General features: G+C 46.2%; 6 non-coding genes across 6 annotated transcripts; all 6 read right to left on the bottom strand.

Annotated features, from left to right (window-relative positions):
* Positions 1-11,371: 11,371 nt before the first annotated feature.
* On the bottom strand, positions 11,372-11,444 carry TRNAV-AAC (transfer RNA valine (anticodon AAC)). The gene has a single exon. It is a non-coding gene; the product is annotated as a tRNA-Val (tRNA).
* A 665-nt stretch (positions 11,445-12,109) lies between these two features.
* On the bottom strand, positions 12,110-12,182 carry TRNAV-UAC (transfer RNA valine (anticodon UAC)). Its single transcript has one exon. It is a non-coding gene; the product is annotated as a tRNA-Val (tRNA).
* A 4,861-nt stretch (positions 12,183-17,043) lies between these two features.
* On the bottom strand, positions 17,044-17,116 carry TRNAV-UAC (transfer RNA valine (anticodon UAC)). Its single transcript has one exon. It is a non-coding gene; the product is annotated as a tRNA-Val (tRNA).
* A 916-nt stretch (positions 17,117-18,032) lies between these two features.
* TRNAV-UAC (transfer RNA valine (anticodon UAC)) lies at positions 18,033-18,105 on the bottom strand. The gene has a single exon. It is a non-coding gene; the product is annotated as a tRNA-Val (tRNA).
* Positions 18,106-19,761: 1,656 nt separating this feature from the next.
* Positions 19,762-19,834, bottom strand: TRNAV-UAC (transfer RNA valine (anticodon UAC)). Its single transcript has one exon. It is a non-coding gene; the product is annotated as a tRNA-Val (tRNA).
* Positions 19,835-20,751: 917 nt separating this feature from the next.
* Positions 20,752-20,824, bottom strand: TRNAV-UAC (transfer RNA valine (anticodon UAC)). Its single transcript has one exon. It is a non-coding gene; the product is annotated as a tRNA-Val (tRNA).
* Positions 20,825-22,345: the final 1,521 nt, after the last annotated feature.

Consider the following 22,345-nt stretch of genomic DNA (forward strand, 5'->3'; position numbering starts at 1 on the left):
TGTCTCGGTTGCGGGGAGGGGGGCGTGGGGGGGGGGGTACTGTCACGCTCCCCGGGTCCTCGGCTCCCCTTCCCGGGTCCCCTGCCCCGCTCCCCGGCTCACCTGCCACGCTCCCCGCGTCCCGGTCCCTTGTGCCCGTCCTTCCTGGGCTTCCTGGCCGCCGATCCCGGCGCCCGACGGCCTCCCAGGCCCTGCTCGGCTCCCCTGCGTCCTCCTCTCAGCCTCCTTCCCTGGCTTCTGGCACCCGGGCCGCGCGCACGCGCATTAGGGCGCGCGCCGCGGTCACTGACCCTTTCTTAAAGGGCCAGCGCCCATTAACAGGAAATGAGGTTAGACAGGTACGGGGTATAAAGGGGGTTCTTGTCCAAGGGGGCGGGGCCTGATCTTCGTGTTTTCTGAGCTAGGAGTCAGGTCTCCTTGTGTTTTCCTGCCATACTTACGTATCTCTCTTCTAGAGCTGATCCCGCCTCGCCATCCAGTCCTGCTGAATCCCGAGCCCCGCACGCTGTCCGTCTGCCATCTGACAGTCCGTACCATCTCGGATCCCTGCGGTGACCTGTCATCTCGCTCCCAAGGTTCCGGACCCCGCCTGACATCATCTCGGCCTCCGAACCGGAGCTACGTCACCCGGACTACCATCTGTGACTCCGTGGTCCCAGGGACTCCTTCGCTACCTTCACTTGCACGGACTGTTCTGCTGCCCATCAGTGCTTCAGCTACCGGACTCCCTACCACCATCTTAGAGTTCGGTCCAGTGGATCCACCTCCTGGGTCTGCCCGACCGCCCGGCCCTGACACCCTCCACACCAGTCCCAAGCTGTAAGTGTCGCGGGTTGAGGAGGGGACGCTGCGCTCTCCCACTGCTCGGGTCCGGCTGCCGCTGCTCTACGGCTGCTGCTGCTCGGTGGCTCGAGCGATGGCCGGATCCCGGTGGCTCGAGCGGCGCTCCTCGCCCGTGATTGAAAAGGGGTGGTTTGGGTTTTGGGGATATTGTCCGTGACTCCACCCACGGTTGTGGTGATTGTGTGGACACCACCGCTGCTCTGGACGTGGATCCCGGGAGCCTGTGACAGGGAGCAGCTTTGTTGTTATTTCTCCCCTCCGTGGGTAGGGGGGTTGGTTGTCCCGGGGCCCGGTGATGGGGTAGAGATGGATGACAGGCAAATTGCGGGGCCTGATGAGGTGCAGGGTCGCAGGGGCAGCGCTGTGCCGCACGGCACGGAGGTACTCACTCAGCCCAATGATGATGACACAGTTCACGGTAAAACAAGTGGCTGGATGGACGGGTCCCTCGGACGGCTGCGGTTGTTCCTCCCTGCAGGTTAGTGATGACTGTCTCTCCCTGCACCTAAGTTCAGTGTTGGTAGTGATGGTTTCCCACGGGTAACCCGCTCCCCGACCTGGATATGGGCCGGAGGAGCCCCTTTTGCCCACAGGCGCTGGCCCTGGGAGACGGTTGCCCTTGGCGGTGGCGGTGTCTCCCCTTCACGGTTGGACGGTTGCCTTCTATCATGACTTGGCTGTTTGGAAACCCTGAGGTCCCCTTCACTAACGGATTTGGCAAATTCAAGGCGACACCAAGCCTTGCCGGGATCCGAAAGGCCCCTGCCAATGGTGCTGTCTTCTCTTTGTATACCGGTCCGGTACGGCCGGGTCACCACCCGTCCACGGTCCTTACGGCAGACTCCAATCGGCCTCCACTGCAGACGGTCACCACATCCTGCCAACCTTGCTGTCCTGTCCGGGCCACACACTCAGACCAACTTCAGGCTCTTTGCTGTCACTTTTCTCCTCTCTACTACTTTCCTCCTTCCACTTCCTTAGCTTAACTCTCACTGCCTGTGTTTTCCCTCCTCCTTGGTGGGTGGAGACCAACCGCCTGGCTCCACCCCCTGGTGTGGACAACAGCCCCTGGGGAAGGCAACAAGGATTTGGTGTTTTGACTATGATATGCCTGCAGGGAGTGTGGGGTGTGTAAGTGTTGTGCTCTGTGGCCCCTGGCTTGTCCAGGGCGACACAGAAGCACTGCAGCACTGCCTCGGCGAAGCGGCAACAGGCTGTGCTGAAGCTAATCTGCATAGGTGACAAACCCCACAATGCAGAAGAGGTGTGGACAGCTCTGAAACAGCAGGCAGATCACTGGCTCACACCTCTGAACCTAAAGCCAGGAAAGGTTGTGTGTGACAATGGCCGGAACCTGGTGGCGGCTTTGAGGCGAGGCCAGCTGACACATGTTCCATGCGTGGCCCATGTGCTCAACCTCGTGGTTCAGCGGTTTCTAAAGTCATACCCAGAGCTGTCTGATCTGCTGGTAAACGTTCGCCGCCTGTCTGCACATTTTCGAAAGTCACCTACTGCTTCAGCCGGCCTTGCCGGCTTTCAGCGCCATTTGCATCTTCCGGCTCACAGACTGGTGTGTGATGTCCCCACGTGTTGGAATTCAACTCTGCACATGTTGGTCATGATATGTGAGCAGAAGAGGGCAGTTGTTGAGTACCTGCATCACCTAAGCCGTCGGGAAATGGGTCAAACTCCACACATAACACCTGAGGAGTGGAGATGGATGTCCGACCTATGTACCATCCGCCAAAAGTTTGAGGACTCCACCAAGATGGTGAGCGGCGATGATGACATTATTAGCGTCACCATACTGCTTCTCTGCCTTCTAAAATGGTCTCTGATCAAAAAACAACCACGATGCTGTCACGCTCCCCGGGCCCCCTGTGCTGCCCTCCGGCTCACCTGTCACGCTCCCCGGGTCCCCCGTCTCGCTTCCCGGTTCCTTGGTCCGGTCACCGCCGCTCCCCGCTCTCCAGCACCCCTTGCCAGCGCGTCCCCAGCGTCCTGGTCCCCGCACCCGGCGTCCGTCGGCTTCACAGCCCCATCCTGGCCCTGCTGCTTCCTCCTCGCAGCTTCCTGCTCTGGCTTCTGGCACTCGGGCAGCGCGCATGCGCATTAGGGCGCGCGCGCGGTCATTGACCCTTTCTTAAAGGGCCAGCGTCCATTAACAGGAAATGATGCAAAACAGGTACAGGGTATAAAGGGGGTTTATGTCCAAGGGGGCGGGGCCTGATCTTCGTGTTTCTTAAGCTAGGAGTCAGGTCTCCTGGTGTATATGTGTATATACTCACCTATCTCTCTTGTAGAGCCGTGCCTGCCTCGCCATCCGGTCCAGATCGAATCCCGAACCCCGAACGCAGTCCATCTGCCATCCTGACAGTCCGTACCATCTCGGATCCCTGCGGTGACCTGTCATCTCGCTCAAAAGGTTCCGGACTCCGCCTGACATCTTCTCGGCTTCCGAACCTGAGCTGCGTCACCCGGACTACCACCAGTGACTCCGTAGTCCCAGGGACTTCTCCGTTATACTCCTGTGCACGGACTGTTCTGCTGCCTATAGTGCTCCAGCTACCGGACCCCTTACCACCATCTAGGAGTTCGGCCCAGTGGATCCACCTCCTGGGTCTGCCCGTCCACCTGGCCCTGACAGTAAGATCAGGCCATGGATCCCGCTGCAGCACTAGCAGCCGTAAAGGAGGAACTCCAACACCAGCGTGAGACTCAGACCCGCATGCTGCAATTTATGTCTTCTGTGGACACCCGCCTGAACACGCTACAAGCGGCAGTCACGTCTTCAGCATCCCGGGCCTCCACTAGTCAAGCCACGGCTCCAGCTCCCGTGGCGACTTCTTCAGATACTTCCAGACTTCGTTTGGCCTCACCACCCCGGTACGCCGGAGACTCTTAAACCAATGCTCCCTCCATTTCACGCAGCTGCCGCATTTGTTTGCCTCTGATCAAGCCAAGGTCGCCTTCATCATGTCCCATCTAGAGGGTGAGGCACTGGCGTGGATGAACCCCTTGTGGGAGAAGGGGGATCCTGTGACCACGAACATCCAGGACTTCCTGCAGGCATTCCGTGGCACCTTTGATGAGCCCGGACGCGCCTCCGCGTCTGCTTCGTCTCTTCTCCGGCTGCGTCAGGGGACTCTGACGGTGGGCCAATACGCAATCCGGTTTCGCACCTTGGCTTCGGAACTCGGGTGGAATAACGAGGCCCTAACCGCCGCCTTCTGGGAAGGACTCTCGGGGCGAATTAAAGATGAGCTGGCGGGTCGTGACGTACCGACCACCCTGGATGCCCTGATTACCCTAGCGACTCGAGTGGACATCCGCTTTCAGGAGCGATCCAAGGAAGTGTCCCGTGAGAGACGTCCGGTACGGCATTCCTCTCCTCCGCAGAAGCCCTCCGTACTTCAGTCATCAACAGCTGGGGCCCCCGTCCACGAGCCCATGCAGATCGACAGAGTGCGGCAGTCTGAACAACGTAGAGCTGAGCGGCTCGCCAAGGGCCTCTGCTTTTACTGCAGAGAGGACACACACCTGCTTTGCTCCTGTCCTGAGAGGCCGGGAAACTCCAAAGCCTAGGGTTGGTAGGAGAGGCCACCCTAGGTGCTGGGACTCTCTCAAGACCCGGTTACATGGACTGTGCAAGTGACAACGGGAGAGACGCGGTTCACGGCTGAGGCATACCTCGATTCCGGGGCAGCAGGCAATTTCATCCAGCAGGCCACGGTGGACAAGTACCAGGTGCCTGTTACTCCACTTGACAAGCCCCTCGTGATTGCCTCTGTGGATGGGAGACCCCTCTCTGACACCATATCCTGGATCACCAAGCCGGTGGAACTGCGTATCGGTGCCCTGCACACCGAGAACATCGCTCTCTACGTCCTCCCACACATGTCCCATCAAATCCTGCTGGGACTTCCCTGGTTGCGGACACACGAACCATCAGTCAGCTGGGGCACTGGCGAAATCACCCGATGGGGCTCTTCGTGCCATGAGAAGTGCCTGAAGACCATACAACCCATCCGACGACCTCCGGTTCCAGAGAACCTACTGGGGCTGCCCTCGGCCTATTGGTCCTTTGCAGACGTCTTTGATAAAAAGGAACCCGAGGTACTTCCGCCACATCGTCCCTACGATTGTGCCATCGACCTGCTCCCTGGAACTACACCACCTCGAGGACGGATATATCCATTGTCTCCAGCCGAAACAAGGGCCATGTCTACTTACATCACAGAGAGCCTGGCAAGGGGATTCATCCGGAGATCCTCCTTTCCTGCTGGAGCAGGTTTCTTCTTTGTCAAGAAGAAAGAGGGTGACTTACGCCCATGCATAGACTACCGGGGTTTGAATCAAATCACCGTAAAAAACAAGTACCCTCTGCCGCTCATCCCTGAATTGTTTGACCGGCTTAGAGGAGCTCGTGTGTTCACCAAGCTGGATCTTCGGGGTGCTTACAATCTGGTCCGCATCCGCTCTGGGGACGAATGGAAGACCGCGTTCAACACTCGCGATGGGCACTATGAATACTGCGTGATGCCCTTCGGCCTGTGTAACGCCCCAGCCGTCTTTCAAGAACTGGTGAACGACGTCTTCCGGGACCTTCTTTACCTCTGTGTGGTAGTATATCTGGATGACATCCTTGTCTTCTCTCCGGACCTCCAGACCCACAGAGAGAACGTGCAGCTGGTTCTACAAAGACTGAGAGAGAATCGTCTGTACGCGAAGTATGAGAAGTGTGTCTTTGAGCAGTCTTCTCTTCCCTTCCTGGGGTACATCATCTCTGATACCGGACTGCAGATGGATCCAAAGAAGGTCTCCTCCATTCTCAACTGGCCTCCTCCTTCTGGACTGAAGGCAATCCAACGCTTCCTGGGATTCGCCAACTACTACCGCCAGTTCATCCCTCACTTCTCGGCTCTGACTGCCCCTCTCTCCGCTTTGACCAAGAAGGAGGCTAATCCAAAGGACTGGTCACCTGCGGCCGACGCCGCGTTTGGCTCGCTGAAGCGGGCATTTGCCTCCTCTCCTGTACTTCACCGTCCGGAGTTAAACCGCCAGTTCACCTTGGAGGTGGATGCCTCCTCCTCGGGAGCCGGAGCAGTGCTCATGCAGAAATCCTCCTCCGGGAAGATGTTGACTTGCGGATTCTTCTCCAAGAGCTTCTCAGCGCCTGAACGCAACTACACCATCGGTGACCGAGAGCTCTTGGCAGTCAAACTGGCTCTGGAGGAATGGCGCTACCTTCTGGAAGGAGCAGTGTACCCAGTTATCATTTACACGGACCACAAGAACCTGGAATACCTGCGGTCTGCTCAGCGACTGAACCCACGGCAAGCCAGGTGGTCCTTATTCTTTGCCAGGTTTGATTTCCAGCTCCATTTCTGACCCGCGGACAAGAATGTACGCGCTGATGCCTTGTCCAGGTCTTTCATGCCCATGGAGCAGGAGGAGGAGACTACCCAACCCATCATCTGTCCTAGCAAAATCATTCCGGTGGCCCCTGTCACCCTGGCCCAGATACCGCCCGGGAAGACCTATGTCTCTGAGACAGACAGGCAAAAAGTGTTACACTGGGGTCATGCCTCGAAAACAGCCGGTCATGCTGGTCAGAAGAGAACATGGGGTGCGATCGTACGCCATTACTGGTGGCCATCCCTTCGCACGGACGTCGCTGCTTTTGTCTCTGCCTGCTCCTCTTGTGCCAGGAACAAGACGCCCAAACACCTGCCATATGGCCGTCTTCTGCCTCTGCCGATACCTTCAGTTCCGTGGCAACACATAGCGATGGACTTTATTACAGACTTGCCATTGTCCTCCGGACACACAGTCATATGGGTCGTGGTGGATCGATTCTCTAAAATGGCTCATTTCGTCCCTATGGCTGGATTGCCCTCTGCTCAGGAACTCGCGGACGCCTACATACATCACATCTTCCGCTTGCATGGCTTTCCATCTCACATCGTATCCGATAGAGGAACTCAGTTCACCTCCCGCTTCTGGAGGGCTCTCTGCAACCATCTGGGAGTAACTCTGGAGTTTTCATCTGCATACCATCCTCAGTCTAATGGCCAAGTGGAGAGGGTCAATCAAATATTGACCTCTTTCTTACGTCACTATGTCAACGCCCATCACGACGACTGGTCCACGCTTCTTCCTTGGGCTGAATTCTCCCATAACCACCACATCAGTGAGTCGTCCTCCAGCTCTCCCTTCCATGTCGTTTACGGACTTCAGCCCTCCGTCCCATTGCCTGTATCCCCTTCTTCGGATGTCCCTGCTGCTGATACTGTAGCCCGTGACTTTACAGCCATTTGGGACTCTGTCAAGGCGTCCCTTGGGCGTGCTTCCCTGCGGATGAAAAGACACGCAGACAAGAGACGTCTGGATCCTCCGTGTTTCTCTCCTGGAGATCTAGTCTGGCTTGCATCTAAGTACGTCCGATTGAAGATACCATCCTACAAGCTGGGTCCTCGCTACATCGGGCCGTTTAAAGTCCTCAACAAGATCAATGAGGTCTCCTACAAGCTACAGCTCCCGGCCACGATGAGGATACCCAACTCATTCCACGTCTCCCTGCTCAAGCCGGTTGTCCTGGGTCCCTTCTCCGCTGCTGCCAGTTCGGCTCCTCCACCTATTGCCGATGACGACATCTATGCGGTAAGGGATATCGTGGCCATGAAGATTGTACGGGGTCGACAGTTCTTCCTGGTGGACTGGGCAGGGTATGGTCCTGAGGATAGGTCCTGGGAGCCCCGGGAGAATGTGGGTACTCCGCTGATCCGTGCCTTCCTGTCTCGGTTGCGGGGAGGGGGGCGTGGGGGGGGGTACTATCACGCTCCCCGGGCCCCCTGTGCTGCCCTCCGGCTCACCTGTCACGCTCCCCGGGTCCCCCGTCTCGCTTCCCGGTTCCTTGGTCCGGTCACCGCCGCTCCCCGCTCTCCAGCACCCCTTGCCAGCGCGTCCCCAGCGTCCTGGTCCCCGCACCCGGCGTCCGTCGGCTTCACAGCCCCATCCTGGCCCTGCTGCTTCCTCCTCGCAGCTTCCTGCTCTGGCTTCTGGCACTCGGGCAGCGCGCATGCGCATTAGGGCGCGCGCGCGGTCATTGACCCTTTCTTAAAGGGCCAGCGTCCATTAACAGGAAATGATGCAAAACAGGTACAGGGTATAAAGGGGGTTTATGTCCAAGGGGGCGGGGCCTGATCTTCGTGTTTCTTAAGCTAGGAGTCAGGTCTCCTGGTGTATATGTGTATATACTCACCTATCTCTCTTGTAGAGCCGTGCCTGCCTCGCCATCCGGTTCAGATCGAATCCCGAACCCCGAACGCAGTCCATCTGCCATCCTGACAGTCCGTACCATCTCGGATCCCTGCGGTGACCTGTCATCTCGCTCCAAAGGTTCCGGACCCCGCCTGACATCTTCTCGGCTTCCGAACCTGAGCTGCGTCACCCGGACTACCACCAGTGACTCCGTAGTCCCAGGGACTTCTCCGTTATACTCCTGTGCACGGACTGTTCTGCTGCCTATAGTGCTCCAGCTACCGGACCCCTTACCACCATCTAGGAGTTCGGCCCAGTGGATCCACCTCCTGGGTCTGCCCGTCCACCTGGCCCTGACAGATGCATTGCAGGCGGAGCGGGATGAGTTTGAGCAAGAAACAGTAGTGGGTGTGGGTGATAACACACAGCCCAGCCTCGTCTCATCACAACGTGCAATGGAGGACTATGACGAGGAGGAGGATGAAGACATGGAGCAACTCTCTGGCCAAATTGAGGATATGACATGCAGTCATATTCTCGGTTCAGCGTGGCTGGCCAGAGGACAGGGTAGATGAGGAGGAGGAGAACAGCATGTTCAGTCATCGTGTTGGTCAGGATACTGAAGTGATGGCTGTTAAGAGTCTGGCACACATGGCTGACTTTATGGTAAGCTGCCTGTCTCGTGACCCTCGTGTTAAGAACATCTTTGCCAACAATCATTACTGGTTGGTAACACTGTTAGACCCACGCTAAAATGAGAACTTTATGTCTCTTATTCCCGAGGCGAAGAGGTCTGGCAAAATGCAGCAGTTCCAGAAGGCCATAGTCACGGAAGTAGGCAAAGCATTACCCTCACAAAACGCTAGCGGCATAGGTCAGGAATCAGTGGACAACCAAGCCGTACAGCCGAGAGGGACACAAGTCCAATCCGCCAGAGGTAGGGGAACAGTCTTTAAGATGTGGGACAGTTTTCTCAGGCCCTCACATACCACAGCCCCTGAGGTGCGGGGTAGTGCCACAAAAAATCCTAAGTTTGCCCAGATGCTCAAGGAGTACCTTGCAGATCAAACAACTGTACTCCGACATTCCTCTGTGCCTTACAATTAATGGGTATCCAAGCTGGACACGTGGCATGAATTGGCTCTCTACGCCTTGGAAGTCCTGGCCTGCCCTGCCGCTAGCGTTTTGTCAGAGCGTGTTTTTAGTGCCGCAGGTGGAATCATTACAGATAAACGCACCTGCCTGTCAACTGTAAATGCTGACAGGCTGACTCTGATCAAGATGAACAAGGGTTGGATTGGGCCAGACTTCACCACACCACCAGCAAATGACAGCGAAATTTAAAGTTTGTAACGGGAATTTGCCATGTACCTCCACTCACCCATGGTAACACACTTCTGGACTTTGGCTAATCGCTGGACTGCTCCTCCTTCTCCTCATGCGCCATCATGATGACCGTTACAATAGTTAGGCCGTTGTTTCAGGTATACCCCCAGTGGTAAATTTTTTCGACCATTCTTTCAGAATGGGCATTACAACGACAGGAGACCCGCTCCTTTGCAATGGGAACAATGTTTTGAGGCCCTTATGCACATCTCTATCCAGGGACAATGTGGAGCCTCCAAATTTTTGGCTGCCCTGCCTAAGGGCTATACTACAATAGACCCACTGCCTTACAATGGGCACTTCAGGTTTACAGGCCATCATGCACGTCTCTATCCAGGGACAATATGGAGCCTGACACTTCCACCTACTGCCACACACGTGCGGTTTTTAAATGCAAGCACGGACGAACTAAGAACCTAACAGGTTTTTAGGAGCGACAATTACTGAGAAGTCTGACACTATCAGCCACTGCTGACTGACATGTATTATTCACTAGACTTGTGCGTTATATAATAGTTTGTGCAAAATGTGCACCTGTACGCTGCCACCGACAGACACACACGTGCTGTTTTTAAATGCAAGCACGGACGCAATAAGAACCTAACAGGTTTTTAGGAGCGACAATTACTGAGAAGTCTGACACTATCAGCCACTGCTGACTGACGTGTATTATTCACTAGACTTGTGCGTTATATAATAGTTTGTGCAAAACGTGCACCTGTACGCTGCCACCGACAGACACACACGTGCTGTTTTTAAATGCAAGCAAAGACGCAATAAGAACCTAACAGGTTTTTAGGAGCGACAATTACTGAGAAGACTGACACTATCAGCGACTGCTGACTGACGTGTATTATTCACTAGACTTGTGCGTTATATAATAGTTTGTGCAAAACGTGCACCTGTACGCTGCCACCGACAGACACACACGTGCTGTTTTTAAATGCAAGCACGGACGCAATAAGAACCTAACAGGTTTTTAGGAGCGACAATTACTGAGAAGTCTGACACTATCTGGACTGTTTTAGACTGTGTACACCAGCCCCAGATATGATGAAGGCTGGTATACGGTCACCACTAGGAATGGCTATATACCCTGCCTGCCTGCCTGTATACTGCTACAATAGTCCTGACAAGGACTCTTCTGGTCACTAGCCTGTATTCCGACCTGGCTATACCCTGCCTGTATATAGCAACAATAGTCCTGAGAAGGACTCTGCTACTGTACTCCGACCTGGCTATACCCTGCCTGCCTGTATACAACTAGAATAGTCTGACTCCTGAGAAGGACTTCTGGTCACACTGTTTGCAGCCCTGCTCCGGAACTAACTATAAAGGGCCGCAAACCTTTCCCTGAAGCAGCGACACTCTCCCTGCACTGACTGTCTGGATAGCTGTGAGCAGAGCACAGCGCGCCGGCCGGTATAAAGGCTCGGTCACGCTGTGCAGGCCGGCCAATCACTGCAATTCCACAACTAACAGGGCTGTGGAATTGCAGTGGTCTGCCAGCCAATCCCTGCATGAGGGCTGGCTCTCAAAAGTGCGCCAACATGCAGGGATGAAGACCACGAGTACAGCACGAGTATCGCGAGATTACTCGGTCCCCGCCGAGCAGCCCGAGTACAGTGATACTCGTGCGAGTACCGAGTAGTAACAAGCATGCTCGCTCATCACTAGTGATGACCACTCCACTATGAAACCTGTGAAATCCTGCAAAGTAATGGCATTTAGAGACGAGTTTTGACAGCCAGGGGAAAAAAAATAATAATTTGTAGTTCTGTTTGTGATGGAAGCCAAAGCATACCGTCATTCGTCAACAATGCCGAGAACTTCATATATTGTAGTTGGATAGCGTATTATTTCAACACTAAGAACAGATTGGTTTCACTGGGGATTGAACCCAGGACCTTCTGCGTGTTAAGCAGACGTGATGACCACTACACTATGAAACCTGACAAAAAGTTACTGTGTATTGGCTAGCAGAGCAGAATTGTGACTGACGGGGCCTTTTTATTGCTGAAGGTAAGTATTTTTGATTAATGAAACATTTACAATTATTATTACACATTTTACCAGTTTTATTCCTACAAAGGGATTTTGCTTAAATTGAAGTTTATATTGAATGTGTTACTTTTTTCTCCATAGTTTGGTCTTTTGCTTTTGTATTTATGGGAACTATATAATTTGAAACAAATAGGATTTTTATAATATGGGATTATGTTTTCTGCTAAAATGGTCAATAAAAAAGAAACCCAGAATCGTAGTTCTCTTTGTGATGGAAGCCAAAATGTATTGTCATTTGGCAACGAAACCAAGAATTTCACATATTACAAGTCGATAGGAAATTACTTCAACACTAAAAACAGATTGGTTTCACTGGAGATTGAACCCAGGACTTTCTGCGTGTGAAGCAGACGTGATGACCACTACACTATGAAACCTTTGAAATTCTGCAAAATAATGGCAATTAGAGACGAGTTTTGACCGCCAGGGGAAAAAAAACAAATTCGTAGCTCTGTTGGTGATGGAAGCTAAAACATCCCGTTATTCGGCAACAAAGCCAAGAACTTTATATACTGCAGGTTGATAGGGGATTATTTCAACACCAAAAACACATGGGTTTCACTGGGGATTGAACCCAGGACCTTCTACGTGTAAAGCAGACGTGATTTCCACTACACTATGAAACCTTTGAAAGCCTGCAAAGTAATGGCAATTAGAGACGAGTTTTGACCGCCAGGGAAAAAAAAAACAAATTCGTAGCTCTGTTGGGGATGGAAGCCAAAACATTCCATCCTTCGGCAACAAAGCCAAGAACTTCATATATTGTAGTTTAATTGAGTATTATTTCTACACCAAGAACAGATTGGCTTTACTGGGGATTGAACGCAGGACCTTATGCGTGTTAAGCAGACGTGATGACCACTACTCTATGAAACCTGATGGAAAGTTACTGTGTATCGGCTAGCAGAGCAGAATTGTGACTGACGTGGCCTTTTTATTGCTGAAGGAAAGTATTTTTTGTTAATGAAACATTTACAATTTTTATTACATATTTTACCAGTTTTATTCCTACAAAGGGAATTTGCTTAAAAGGAAGTTTACATTGAATGTGTTACTTTTTTCCACATAGTTTAGTTGTTTGCTTTTGTATTTAAAGGAACTATATATTTTGAAACAAACAGGATTTATATAATATGGGATTATGTTTTCTGCTAAAATGGTCAATAAAAAAGAAACCCAAAATCGTAGTTCTCTTGGTGATAAAAGCTAAAATATATTATCAGTTGGCAACAAAACAAAGAATTTCATATGTTACAGGTTGATAGCAAATTACTTCAACAGCGAAAACGGCTTGTTTTTACTGGGGATTTAACCCAGGACCTTCTGCGTGTGAAGTAGACGTGATGACGACTCCACTATGAAACCTGTGAAATCCTGCAAAGTAATGGCATTTAGAGACGAGTTTTGACCGCCAGGGGAAAAAAAATAATAATTTGTAGTTCTGTTTGTGATGGAAGCCAAAACATCCCGTCATACGGCAACAAAGCTGAGAACTTCATATATTGTAGTTGGATAGCGTATTATTTCAACACTAAGAACAGATTGGTTTCACTGGGGATTGAAGCCAGGACCTTCTGCGTGTTAAGCAGACGTGATGACCACTACACTATGAAACCTGACGAATAGTTCCTGTGTATTGGCTAGCAGAGCAGAATTGTGAATGACGGGGCCTTTTTATTGCTGAAGGAAAGTAATTTTGGTTAATGAAACATTTACAATTATTATTACATATTTTACCAGTTTTATTCCTACAAAGGGATTTTGCTTAAATTGAAGTTTATATTGAATGTGTTACTTTTTACTGCATAGTTTGGTCTTTTGCTTTTGTATTTATGGGAACTATATATTTTGAAACAAATAGGATTTTTGTAATATGGGATTATGTTTTCTGCTAAAATGGTCAATAAAAAAGAAACCCAAAATCGTAGTTCTCTTTGTGATGGAAGCCAAAATGTATTGTCATTTGGCAACGAAACCAAGAGTTTCACATATTACAAGTCGATAGGAAATTACTTCAACACCAAAAACATATTGGTTTCACTGGGGATTGAACCCAGGACCTTCTGCGTGTGAAGCAGACATGATGACCACTACACTATGAAACCTTTGAAATCCTGCAAAGTAATGGCAATTAGAGACGAGTTTTGACCACCAGGGGAAAAAAAACAAATTCGTAGCTCTGTTGGTGATGGAAGCTAAAACATCCCGTTATTCGGCAACAAAGCCAAGAACTTTATATACTGCAGGTTGATAGGGGATTATTTCAACACCAAGAACACATGGGTTTCACTGGGGATTAAACCCAGGACCTTCTGCGTGTAAAGCAGACGTGATTCCCACTACACTATGAAACCTTTGAAAGCCTGCAAAGTAATGGCAATTAGAGACGAGTTTTGACCGCCAGGGAAAAAAAAAACAAATTTGTAGCTCTGTTGGGGATGGAAGCCAAAACATCCCATCATTCGGCAACAAAGCCAAAAACTTCATATATTGTAGTTTAATTGAGTATTATTTCAACACCAAGAACAGATTGGTTTTACTGGGGACTGAACGCAGGACCTTCTGCGTGTTAAGCAGACGTGATGACCACTACTCTATGAAACCTGATGGAAAGTTACTGTGTATTGGCTAGCAGAGCAGAATTGTGACTGACGGGGCATTTTTATTGCTGAAGGAAAGTATTTTTTGTTAATGAAACATTTACAATTTTTATTACATATTTTACCAGTTTTATTCCTACAAAGGGATTTTGCTTAAAAGGAAGTTTACATTGAATGTGTTACTTTGTTCCACATAGTTTAGTTGTTTGCTATTGTATTTAAAGGAACTATATATTTTGAAACAAACAGGATTTTTATAATATGGGATTATGTTTTCTGCTAAAATGGTCAATAAAAAAGAAACCCAAAATCGTAGTTCTCTTGGTGAGGGAAGCCAAAATAAATTATCAGTTGGCAACAAAACCAAGAATTTCACATACTACAGGTTGATAGCAAATTACTTCAACAGCGAAAACAGCTTGTTTTTACTGGGGATTGAACCCAGGACCTTCTGCGTGTGAAGTAGACGCGATGACGACTCCACTATGAAACCTGTGAAATCCTGCAAAGTAATGGCATTTAGAGACGAGTTTTGACCGCCAGGGGAAAAAAAATAATAATTTGTAGTTCTGTTTATGATGGAAGCCAAAACATCCCATCATACGGCAACAAAGCCAAGAACTTCATATATTGTAGTTGGATAGCGTATTATTTCAACACTAAGAACAGATTGGTTTCACTGGGGATTGAACCCAGGACCTTTGGCGTGTTAAGCAGACGTGATGACCACTACACTATGAAACCTGACAAAAAGTTCCTGTGTATTGGCTAGCAGAGCAGAATTGTGACTGACTGGGCCTTTATATTGCTGAAGGAAATTATTTTTGGTTAATGAAACATTTACAATTATTATTACATATTTTACCAGTTTTATTCCTACAAAGGGATTTTGCTTAAATTGAAGTTTATATTGAATGTGTTACTTTTTTCTCCATAGTTTGGTCTTTTGCTTTTGTATTTATGGGAACTATATATTTTGAAACAAATAGGATTTTTATAATATGGGATTATGTTTTCTGCTAAAATGGTCAATAAAAAAGAAACCCAAAATCGTAGTTCTCTTTGTGATGGAAGCATAAATGTATTGTCATTTGGCAACGAAACCAAGAATTTCACATATTACAAGTCGATAGGAAATTACTTACCCACCAAAAACATAATGGTTTCACTGGGGATTGAACCCAGGACATTCTGTGTGTGAAGCAGACATGATGACCACTACACTATGAAACCTTTGAAATCCTGCAAAGTAATGGCAATTAGAGACGAGTTTTGACCGCCAGGGGAAAAAAAACAAATTCGTAGCTCTGTTGGGGATGGAAGCCAAAACATCCCATCATTCGGCAACAAAGCCAAAAACTTCATATATTGTAGTTTAATTGAGTATTATTTCAACACCAAGAACAGATTGGTTTTACTGGGGACTGAACGCAGGACCTTCTGCGTGTTAAGCAGACGTGATGACCACTACTCTATGAAACCTGATGGAAAGTTACTGTGTATTGGCTAGCAGAGCAGAATTGTGACTGACGGGGCCTTTTTATTGCTGAAGGAAAGTATTTTTGGTTAATGAAACATTTACAATTTTTATTACATATTTTACCAGTTTTATTCCTACAAAGGGATTTTGCTTAAAAGGAAGTTTAAATTGAATGTGTTACTTTTTTCCACATAGTTTAGTTGTTTGCTTTTGTATTTAAAGGAACTATATATTTTGAAACAAACAGGATTTTTATAATATGGGATTATGTTTTCTGCTAAAATGGTCAATAAAAAAGAAACCCAAAATCGTAGTTCTCTTGGTGAGGGAAGCCAAAATAAATTATCAGTTGGCAACAAAACAAAAAATTTCATATATTACATGTTGATAGCAAATTACTTCAACAGCGAAAACAGCTTGTTTTTACTGGGGATTGAACCCAGGACCTTCTGCGTGTGAAGTAGACGTGATGACCAATCCACTATGAAACCTGTGAAATCCTGCAAAGTAATGGCATTTAGAGACGAGTTTTGACCGCCAGGGGAAAAAAAAAAATAATTTGTAGTTCTGTTTGTGATGGAAGCCAAAACATCCCATCATTCGGCAACAATGCCGAGAACTTCATATATTGTAGTTGGATAGCAAATTATTTCAACACTAAGAACAGATTGGTTTCACTGGGGATTGAACCCAGGACTTTCTGCGTGTTAAGCAGACGTGATGACCACTACATTATGAAACCTGACGAAAAGTTACTGTGTATTGACTAGCAGAGCAGAATTGTGACTAACGGGGCCTTTTTATTGCTGAAGGAAAGTATTGTTGGTTAATGAAACATTTACAATTATTATTACATATTTTACCAGTTTTATTCCTACAAAGGGATTTTGCTTAAATTGAAGTTTATATTGAATGTGTTACTTTTTTCTCCATAGTTTGGTCTTTTGCTTTTGTATTTATGGGAACTATATATTTTGAAACAAATAGGATTTTTATAATATGGGATTATGTTTTCTGCTAAAATGGTCAATAAAAAAGAAACCCAAAATCGTAGTTCTCTTTGTGATGGAAGCCAAAATGTATTGTCATTTGGCAACGAAACCAAGAATTTCACATATTACAAGTCGATAGGAAATTACTTCAACACCAAAAACAGATTAGTTTCACTGGGGATTGAACCCAGGACCTTCTGCGTGTGAAGCAGACGTGATGACCACTACACTATGAAACCTTGGAAATCCGGCAAAGTAATGGCAATTAAAGACAAGTTTTGACCGCCAGGGGAAAAAAAACAAATTCGTACCTCTGTTGGTGATGGAAGCTAAAACTTCCCATTATTCGGCAACAAAGCCAAGAACTTTATATACTGCAGGTTGATAGGGGATTATTTCAACACCAAGAACACATGGGTTTCACTGGGGATTGAACCCAGAACCTTCTGCGTGTAAAGCAGACGTGATTTCCACTACACTATGAAACCTTTAAAAGCCTGCAAATTAATGGCAATTAGAGACGAGTTTTGACCGCCAGGGAAAAAAAAACCCAAATACGTAGCTCTGTTGGGGATGGAAGCCAAAACATCCCATCATTCGGCAACAAAGCCAAGAACTTCATATATTGTAGTTTAATTGAGTATTATTTCAACACCAAGAACAGATTGGTTTTACTGGGGATTGAACGCAGGACCTTCTGCGTGTTAAGCAGATGTGAAGACCACTACTCTATGAAACCTGATATAAAGTTACTGTGTATTGGCTAGCAGAGCAGAATTGTGACTGACGGGGCCTTTTTATTGCTGAAGGAAAGTATTTTTGGTTAATGAAACATTTACAATTTTTATTACATATTTTACCAGTTTTATTCCTACAAAGGGATTTTGCTTAAAAGGAAGTTTACATTAAATGTGTTACTTTTTTCCACATAGTTTAGTTGTTTGCTTTTGTATTTAAAGGAACTATATATTTTGAAACAAACAGGATTTTTATAATATGGGATTATGTTTTCTGCTAAAATGGTCAATAAAAAAGAAACCCAAAATCGTAGTTCTCTTTGTGATGGAAGCCAAAATGTATTGTCATTTGGCAACGAAACCAAGAATTTCACATATTTCAAGTCGACAGGAAATTACTTCAACACCAAAAGCAGATTGGTTTCACTGGGGATTGAACCCAGGACCTTCTGCGTGTGAAGCAGACGTGATGACCACTACACTATGGAACCATTGAAATCTTGCAAAGTAATGGCAATTAGAGACGAGTTTTGACCGCCACGGGAAAAAAAACAAATTCGTAGCTCTGTTGGTGATGGAATCTAAAACATCCCGTTATTCGGCAACAAAGCCAAGAACTTTATATACTGCAGGTTGATAGGGGATTATTTCAACACCAAGAACACATGGGTTTCACTGGGGATTGAACCCAGGACCTTCTGCGTGTAAAGCAGACGTGATTTCCACTACACTATGAAACCTTTGAAAGCCTGCAAAGTAATGACAATTAGAGACGAGTTTTGACCGCCAGGGAAAAAAAAACAAATTCGTAGCTCTGTGGGGGATGGAAGCCAAAACATCCCATCATTCGGCAACAAAGCCAAAAACTTCATATATTGTAGTTTAATTGAGTATTATTTCAACACCAAGAACAGATTGGTTTTACTGGGGACTGAACGCAGGACCTTCTGCGTGTTAAGCAGACGTGATGACCACTACTCTATGAAACCTGATGGAAAGTTACTGTGTATTGGCTAGCAGAGCAGAATTGTGACTGACGGGGCCTTTTTATTGCTGAAGGAAAGTATTTTTGGTTAATGAAACATTTACAATTTTTATTACATATTTTACCAGTTTTATTCCTACAAAGGGATTTTGCTTAAAAGGAAGTTTACATTGAATGTGTTACTTTTTTCCACATAGTTTAGTTGTTTGCTTTTGTATTTAAAGGAACTATATATTTTGAAACAAACAGGATTTTTATAATATGGGATTATGTTTTCTGCTAAAATGGTCAATAAAAAAGAAACCCAAAATCGTAGTTCTCTTGGTGAGGGAAGCCAAAATAAATTATCAGTTGGCAACAAAACAAAGAATTTCATATATTACATGTTGATACCAAATTACTTCAACAGCGAAAACAGCTTGTTTTTACTGGGGATTGAACGCAGGACCTTCTGCGTGTGAAGTAGACGTGATGACCACTCCACTATGAAACCTGTGAAATCCTGCAAAGTAATGGCATTTAGAGACGAGTTTTGACCGCCAGGGGAAAAAAAATAAAATAATTTGTAGTGCTGTTTGTGATGGAAGCCAACACATACCATCATTCGGCAACAAAGCCGAGAACTTCATATATTGTAGTTGGATAGCAAATTATTTCAACACTAAGAACAGATTGGTTTCACTGGGGATTGAACCCAGGACTTTCTGCGTGTTAAGCAGACGTGATGACCACTACACTATGAAACCTGACGAAACGTTACTGGGTATTGGCTAGCAGAGCATAATTGTGACTGACGGGGCCTTTTTATTGCTGAAGGAAAGTATTGTTGGTTAATGAAACATTTACAATTATTATTACATATTTTACCAGTTTTATTCCTACAAAGGGATTTTGCTTAAATTGAAGTTTATATTGAATGTGTTACTTTTTTCTCCATAGTTTGGTCTTTTGCTTTTGTATTTATGGGAACTATATATTTTGAAACAAATAGGATTTTTATAATATGGGATTATGTTTTCTGCTAAAATGGTCAATAAAAAAGAAACCCAAAATCGTAGTTCTCTTTGTGATGGAAGCCAAAATGTATTGTCATTTGGCAACGAAACCAAGAATTTCACATATTACAAGTCGATAGGAAATTACTTCAACACCAAAAACAGATTAGTTTCACTGGGGATTGAACCCAGGACCTTCTGCGTGTGAAGCAGACGTGATGAGCACTACACTATAAAACCTTTGAAATCCTGCAAAGTAATGGCAATTAAAGACGAGTTTTGACCGCCAGGGGAAAAAAAACAAATTCGTACCTCTGTTGGTGATGGAAGCTAAAACATCCCATTATTCGGCAACAAAGCCAAGAACTTTATATACTGCAGGTTGATAGTGGATTATTTCAACACCAAGAACACATGGGTTTCACTGGGGATTGAACCCAGAACCTTCTGCGTGTAAAGCAGACGTGATTTCCACTACACTATGAAACCTTTAAAAGCCTGCGAATTAATGGCAATTAGAGACGAGTTTTGACCGCCAGGGAAAAAAAAAACCAAATACGTAGCTCTGTTGGGGATGGAAGCCAAAACATCCCATCATTCGGCAACAAAGCCAAGAACTTCATATATTGTAGTTTAATTGAGTATTATTTCAACACCAAGAACAGATTGATTTTACTGGGGATTGAACGCAGGACCTTCTGCGTGTTAAGCAGACGTGAAGACCACTACTCTATGAAACCTGATGGAAAGTTACTGTGTATTGGCTAGCAGAGCAGAATTGTGACTGACGGGGCCTTTTTATTGCTGAAGGAAAGTATTTTTGGTTAATGAAACATTTACAATTTTTATTACATATTTTACCAGTTTTATTCCTACAAAGGGATTTTGCTTAAAAGGAAGTTTACATTAAATGTGTTACTTTTTTCCACATAGTTTAGTTGTTTGCTTTTGTATTTAAAGGAACTATATATTTTGAAACAAACAGGATTTTTATAATATGGGATTATGTTTTCTGCTAAAATGGTCAATAAAAAAAGAAACCCAAAATCGTAGTTCTCTTTGTGATGGAAGCCAAAATGTATTGTCATTTGGCAACGAAACCAAGAATTTCACATATTTCAAGTCGACAGGAAATTACTTCAACACCAAAAGCAGATTGGTTTCACTGGGGATTGAATTCAGGACCTTCTGCGTGTGAAGCAGACGTGATGACCACTACACTATGGAACCTTTGAAATCCTGCAAAGTAATGGCAATTAGAGACGAGTTTTGACCGCCACGGGAAAAAAAACAAATTCGTAGCTCTGTTGGTGATGGAAGCTAAAACATCCTGTTATTCGGCAACAAAGCCAAGAACTTTATATACTGCAGGTTGATAGGGAATTATTTCAACACCAAGAACACATGGGTTTCACTGGGGATTGAACCCAGGACCTTCTGCGTGTAAAGCAGACGTGATTCCCACTACACTATGAAACCTTTGAAAGCCTGCAAAGTAATGGCAATTAGAGACGAGTTTTGACCGCCAGGGAAAAAAAAAAAAATTCGTAGCTCTGTTGGGGATGGAAGCCAAAACATCCCATCATTCAGCAACAAAGCCAAGAACTTCATATATTGTAGTTTTATTGAGCATTATTTCAACACCAAGAACAGATTGGTTTTACTGGGGATTGAACGCAGGACCTTCTGCATGTTAAGCAGACGTGATGACCACTACTCTATGAAACCTGAAGGAAAGTTACTGTGTATTGGCAAGCAGAGCAGAATTGTGACTGACGGGGCCTTTTTATTGCTGAAGGAAAGTATTTTTGGTTAATGAAACATTTACAATTTTTATTACATATTTTACCAGTTTTATTCCTACAAAGGGATTTTGCTTAAAAGGAAGTTTACATTGAATGTGTTACTTTTTTCAACATAGTTTAGTTGTTTGCTTTTGTATTTAAAGGAACTATATATTTTGAAACAAACAGGATTTTTATAATATGGGATTATGTTTTCTGCTAAAATGGTCAATAAAAAAGAAACCCAAAATCGTAGTTCTCTTGGTGAGGGAAGCCAAAATATATTATCAGTTGGCAACAAAACAAAAAATTTCATGTAATACAGGTTGATAGCAAATTTCTTCAACAGCGAAAACGGCTTGTTTTTACTGGGGATTGAACCCAGGACCTTCTGCGTGTGAAGTAGACGTGATGACCACTCCACTATGAAACCTATGAAATCCTGCAAAGTAATGGCATTTAGAGACGAGTTTTGACCGCCAGGGGAAAAAAAATAAAATAATTTGTAGTTCTGTTTGTGATGGAAGCCAAAACATACCATCATTCGGCAACAATGCCGAGAACTTCATATAGTGTAGTTGGATAGCGTATTATTTCAACACTAAGAACAGATTGGTTTCACTGGGGATTGAACCCAGGACCTTCGGCGTGTTAAGCAGACGTGATGACCACTACACTATGAAACCTGACGAAAAGTTACTGTGTATTGGCTAGCAGAGCAGAATTGTGACTGACGAGGCCTTTTTATTGCTGAAAGAAAGTATTATTGGTTAATGAAACATTTACAATTATTATTACATATTTTACCAGTTTTATTCCTACAAAGGGATTTAGCTTAAATCCACTACACTATGAAACCTTTGAAATCCTGCAAAGTAATGGCAATTAGAGACGAGTTTTGACTGCCAGGGAAAAAAAAAACAAATTCGTAGCTCTGTTGGGGATGGAAGCCAAAACATCCCATCATTCGGCAACAAAGCCAAGAACTTCATATATTGTAGTTTAATTGAGTATTATTTCAACACCAAGAACAGATTTGTTTTACTGGGGATTGAACGCAGGACCTTCTGCGTGTTAAACAGACGTGATGACCACTACTCTATGAAACCTGATGGAAAGTTACTATGTATTGGCTAGCAGAGCAGAATTGTGACTGACAGGGCCTTTTTATTGCTGAAAGAAAGTATTTTTAGTTAATGAAACATTTACAATTATT

This window comes from Anomaloglossus baeobatrachus, chromosome 2 (assembly GCF_048569485.1).
Source record: "Anomaloglossus baeobatrachus isolate aAnoBae1 chromosome 2, aAnoBae1.hap1, whole genome shotgun sequence".
NCBI classification, from domain to species: Eukaryota; Metazoa; Chordata; class Amphibia; order Anura; family Aromobatidae; genus Anomaloglossus; species Anomaloglossus baeobatrachus.